Source organism: Berghia stephanieae, chromosome 1 (assembly GCF_034508935.2).
Source record: "Berghia stephanieae isolate SIO BIC M18660-M18661 chromosome 1, UCSD_Bste_1.3, whole genome shotgun sequence".
Classification (NCBI taxonomy): domain Eukaryota; kingdom Metazoa; phylum Mollusca; class Gastropoda; order Nudibranchia; family Aeolidiidae; genus Berghia; species Berghia stephanieae.
The window spans coordinates 1,750,314-1,756,313 of NC_088360.1; positions in this window are offsets into that span (position 1 = coordinate 1,750,314).

The window sequence follows — 6,000 nt, forward strand, 5'->3', positions numbered from 1 at the left end:
GCTTTATGGTTTGTTCTGCTTTGCTGTAGGTTAGGGGTAATGGTGGGGGGGGGGGGGGGGGGGGGAGGAGGCACTAACCTGAATTACACTTCACTGATAAAACACTTTTTTTTTTTATTGATTTCGACCAGAAAGTTGACGTCACAGATCGATCAATGAAGATAACATTTGGCCTGTCAAACAGTTTCAAATCTGAGATTTCTTTGAAGATTCAGGTTTGAGACTTTTGGTAATTATTATTATTATTATTATTATTATTATTATTATTATTATTATTATTATTATTATTATTATTATTATTATTATTATTATTATTATTATTATTATTATTTATTATTATTATTATTCTCATTAGTATTATTATTATTATTATTATTATTATTATCATTATTATTATTATTATTATTATTATTATTATTATTATTATTATTATTATTATTATTATTATTATTATTATTATTATTATTATTATTATTATTATTATTATTATTATTATTATTATTGGAGTATAATTATAATTATAATTCTGGGTGGGGTTCCCTACCTCCACAGTGGGCAGGGAGGTACTTACCGTGTCTTCTATCCCCTTATATCTGTTTTCCAACTTGCTTTCTGTCTTTGTCTTGGTGTGAGATTGCTCGGTTTTGTCCCGACCCTGGCCGGAGTCCTTGACTGGGAGGGTAACAGTCAAATGCATAGTTATTGTTTTGGGAGATGATATTTTTTTACTTGTAAATCATCTCTCTGTTATGTGTTATTATATTTGTTATTTTTAATGTATAATGCAAGCATTTGAGTGTATTCCTCTTTGTTGGATTTTGTGCTTGTGTCTGGATATGACTTATAGGTGCGGGTGGTTGGATGGGAGCATCACCCTTGAATCATATACCTATGATGTTCGCATGGGTATACGATCCGATAGTGATGTCGTTTCTTCTTCTCTTTACTAGCCTATCCTGCTTCTTTGGTTTGTGATTGTATTTTTGACAGGGGATATTTTTTTTTCTGTAAATCTTCTGCCTGTTTGTTCTTGGTTATTTATAATTTAGCTTATGATATCTTTAGGTTATGATTTTGATTTACATTTGTACTATTTTTGTTAGATTGCTTGTTTTTTTGTTTCAGCGGTCTCTCATATAACCTCAATTGTGTTGGAAGAGACCTAAAGCAACAAACAAACAAACAAAAAAAGACTTATAGGTGATCTCAAACTAAGTGCATTGGTGGTATGCTCTTGGATTCTACATCTGATCCCTATTTGTTCCCAGTTCCCCTATGTCTTACTTTTTCTTGGGTGCTTTAATTGTAATTCTAGAACTTTTTACTATCCTATTATTTTCCTTTTTACTGGCGCTGATATGACCTTAATGTGTTGCAAGCGCCGTAAAACCCTTAAAAACAAAAACAAAAACATAATTATAATTGAGCTTTATATAGCGCAATATCCACTAAATGTGCTTAAAGCGCTTTACAAGGGGTCCCTGGTCAACAGCAACATTTAACATGTAGGACGGGACACGACGCCTGTTAGGCGATATTACAATTTTTCGGACAAAGACAACGCTGTTAACGGCCAGGTACTCATTTTACACCTGAGTACGGTGAGAGAATGTGAGTAAAGAGCCTTTTCCAAGAACTCAGCTATGCGCCGAGCGCGAGGCTCGAACCCAGGACCTTCCGATCCGAAAGCGAGTGTCATACCGCACGACCACATAGCCGCCGAGTAACAGTTGTATGCCCCTTCATCAGATTAAGGCTATACTGCCTTTACTTTATAAATGAGATCGAGATGGCTGTGTTTTACACAGGTCCTGGTTGCTTGGATCCTTTGGCAAACGAAAAGTAAATTGGATGTGAATGTGAGTATCCAGAACAAAAATGGTCAAATCAAAATTTAAGGGACTCTGTACTATTCTTATGTATATGGCTCTGTGAATAATGTCTTCTGTTCCCTAATCCAACCCAATTCAATATTTTAGGAGTTTCATAATTGAAGGTTACGGGGACTTTTTTGTGATGGGATATGATACCGGGTTATGACTCTACGATACATTTATGTATACACGTAATGGTTACAAGTCCTCTCTGTTTTACTTTTTCTTGAATACTTTAAAAAAAATTGGATTCAATAGTCTGATGTCACGTCGCCCAGCAACGGCGGCCATCATCTAAACAAAGAAAATCAATACTTTTTATTCTTCATGCTGGCTAGAACTTTTCATATGTCTTGTGATCAGAATGTGTAAAAGTCAAAACATGATCAGATTTATAATGGTTTTTTTTTCCCCTCTTGATACGCTTGTAAGCTCGTCGGAGAAAGATTTCATAAGGGCGTCCGTCATTGTTCCGATAGTTTAGAGCGAGCCAGTTACTAAGTTACCATGCGTCATTACGAGGGAAGTGACGTTACAACTGTTGAAGAGTATTGGCGCTGAAACGACACGAAAGTTTCACAAGCTTTTAAAATGTCTGAAATTATAAACCAACCATTTATAATTTCATCATAAGCTCATACATCTTGACTATTCGATGGAGTAAATTTCACCCATTAGGAGAACATTGATTGCCATTGGCAGGTGGGTTCTCCATAGATCAACGCTGTTGGCATCTCCTTTAACTCACTCAATCCTAGAGATTTTTTGCTATTTTTCAAAATTGGAAGAAAAAAAATGTATTAAAAATGAGTATGTACATAGATAGTTTTAATCAACTAGGTCTACCATTAACATGCAAAAAAAAAAAAATAATAAAAAAAAAACACATTAGCTTTGATACTACGCCTAATTATTTGTCTCAGAAAAAATGTAATAAATGTATAGGCATGGGGTAAATTTAAACCCGGGTAAACTACGGATAAAGTCGGTGTTAGGGTTGGGTGAGTTAACCCCTGGCCCCTATGTCAGTATAATTTGTCCTTTACATCATGTTGCTTTGGTCCTTATTCTGGAAGAAGACCATGATATGATTTCGCTTGAGCTCTGTCTGGAGTCTTTGCTGAGAGGAAAATGGTCGAGATTAATTCAAATCTTTTGGGAGAGATGATATTTTCCCCCTTAGACTTAGACATCCTCCCCGCATTTTGTTTTATGCAATTTTTTACCATTTCAACAATACATTTTGTCAACATTGGAGTGTATCTTTGTGGCGGCATTTCTATTTTGCCGCGTCATCGTGGTTTCATATGTACTAGGCACAAGGATAGACATAGACTGCTCTTGAATCCTTGTTAACCTTTTCACATTTGTCCCACTTATTTTCAAAGGTGTGTGTTAGCTAAATCATTTGAGGTATTATTCTATCACGTCGTTTTGTTTTTGATTGTGTGTGTGTGTGGGGGGGGGGGGTTGTCATCGTTTTTTTTTAAAATTTATATATAATGAAAAGATTATAAGTGTCACAAGCGCTCATCGTGGCAACATTTAAGCACTAACTATACAACGTTTGCGCCATTATTTCAACGCATTCTGTTTTCATGTCATGACAAGGGATGTAACTCAGTTATTATAGGCAACTTCGAAATTAATGATTTACACCCCTTAATCCTATAATAGGTTTTCAATCACTGTGCTCATTTAAAATCGGAGGGCCCGAGCTTAGTAGTTGTATGTGGAGTGGTATTCTACAACACACTTGGTCGAATTGTGAATTCATATGAGTGATGAACTTCCCAGCTACCAATCACTTGGAATTTTTCAGCCTAACTGATCACACGCATTTTTGGTCTCTCGTATTGCAGACGAGTTTTTTAGTGCCATCCAACCAGCGAGCATAGGGATTTTTATCTGATCTAGTTTTGTCATTATTGCGACGATATTATGGTGTCTATTTATATAGTTCAGTTATTTGGATGTATTATATGGCATTTGTTGTAGAAATTTGTTTATGTTGATTATAGGCAACTTCGAAATTAATGATTTACACCCCTTAATCCTTTAATAGGTTTTCAATCACCGTGCCCATTCAAGATCGAAGGCCCCGAGCTTATTAGCTGTATGTGGAGTGGTATTCCCCTTAAAGCCGAGAAACGTTGCCTCCTTCTGGGCCGACGGATTCTTCTATAGTACTCCAGGGGCGTGGCTATATTGGTTGATTTGGTGCCTAGCACCGCATCCATCTTTTAAAAATGGATTACAGCATTTTTTTAAAATGAAACTGACTAAAGGTATATACCGCCTCTTATTTATTTGAGTAAGTATTTTCTTTAATTAAAAAAAAAATTCTTTGTATTTACAAATATAGCATGTTTTAAGTCATTTTATCTGATTCTGGCACCACCTTATAGTGTAAGCATACCACGCTAATGCAGTACTCATTTGCCCTTCGTTATGGTTTGGGCTCTTGTGAATAGGACGGTGAGAGTATGTGAGTAAAGAGCCTTCTCTAAGAACTCAACTATGCGCCGAGCGAGGCTCGAACCCAGGACCCTCCGATCCGAAAGCGAGTGTCATTCTACAAGACCACATAGCCGCACGAGGTCCATGCAAGAGCCGTGTCTAGGTAACAGTAGTAGTTTTAGTCGTTGGTTTTTGGTGGTTATGCCCAAAGAAGTTGAAGCAGAAGCCAAATAGCAACTAACCAGAAATACGATGTTGTTGTAGGTGTTTGCAAATAAGAATACAGTCCAGACGGGTAATTGGAACACAGCTTAATCGAAACAGCCGCTTAATTGGAACGATTGTCTATCCCATTTTTTATTTTTATTTTTGCTGGTCGTTAATCGAAACGCATACCGGTTAATTGGGAGGATATTATAGCTCCATCAAAAGTCACTTCCTCCCCATTTTTTTCTATATCCACCCTAAATAAAATATATATTTATTTATATATATATATATATATATATATATTATATATATTATATATATATATTTTATATTTGATGAGCAATTATTAGGGTATCACTACAAAGTACAAGGGTCCGGGTAGCTCAGTTGGTAAAGCTCTAGATTCTCGTGCAAAGAGAACCAGTTAAGCGGCTTCTACTGTAAATGTACTAATATTTTGATCTTAGTACTACAACTGATATGTTTAACCAAAATTTCATATTTTGGCAACATACCAATGTATTTTATTTTCAGCATTTTGCTCTCCCTGACATGATTAACAGTTTGGGACAATGGGTCAAAATTTAAGGCTTTTGCAGTGTTGTGGTTTAACCGTCGGCATCTGACCTACAAGTCCTTGGTTTGAGTCTCGACGTGACCGGCGCATAGCAGAGTATTTTAGATAGAGTTAGAAGGCTCTTTACTTACACTCTCTCATTGTACTCGTGTTTAACTCACTCAATCCTAGAGATTTTTGCTACTTTTCGAAATTGGAAAAAAAAATGCATTAAAAATGAGCATGAGCATAGACATTATTTTATTCAACTACCATTAACATGTAAAAATTAAGAACATTTACTATGATACAATGCCTATAATTTGTAGTAAATAGGCATGGGTTAAAAGTAACCTCAGGTATGCTACGGATATCGTCGGTGTTAAGGTTGAGTGAGTTAAAAGGAGTAGGTTGTCTCAATCGAACAATATGCAATAGCACCTTTCATGCGTCAGATCTTTTCCTACATGTGGAATATTGTTACTGGTTTTGGATCCCTTGTAAAGATCTGAACATAGTAATGGTAGCACATCTGACCGATAATCAGAAGGTCTGTGGTTCGATCCCTAGTCGAGGCAGACTTATTATTTGAGAAGTGTTTGTTTTTTTTCTTTTCTTTGTATTGTTCTTTCTTGATGTGTCTGGTACCGTTTCATACACGCTTGTTCTGATATTTACACCGGTGCCTGTTCCCTTATTTCTCAAGAAAAGTGTTTTGTCAATGTTAAGCAGGGGGAAATCGGGGGAAAATCGGTGCCTTGTTGACCGCATTAACCTCTGGCGAGTTTGGGGCCAAGTGTCTAAATTCGGGAATGCTCTTATTAGGTATCTGAATAATTATTTGGATAAAAGGTTATTGTTACATAGATTTATTTTTTTATTGAAGAGGGATAGGGGGTG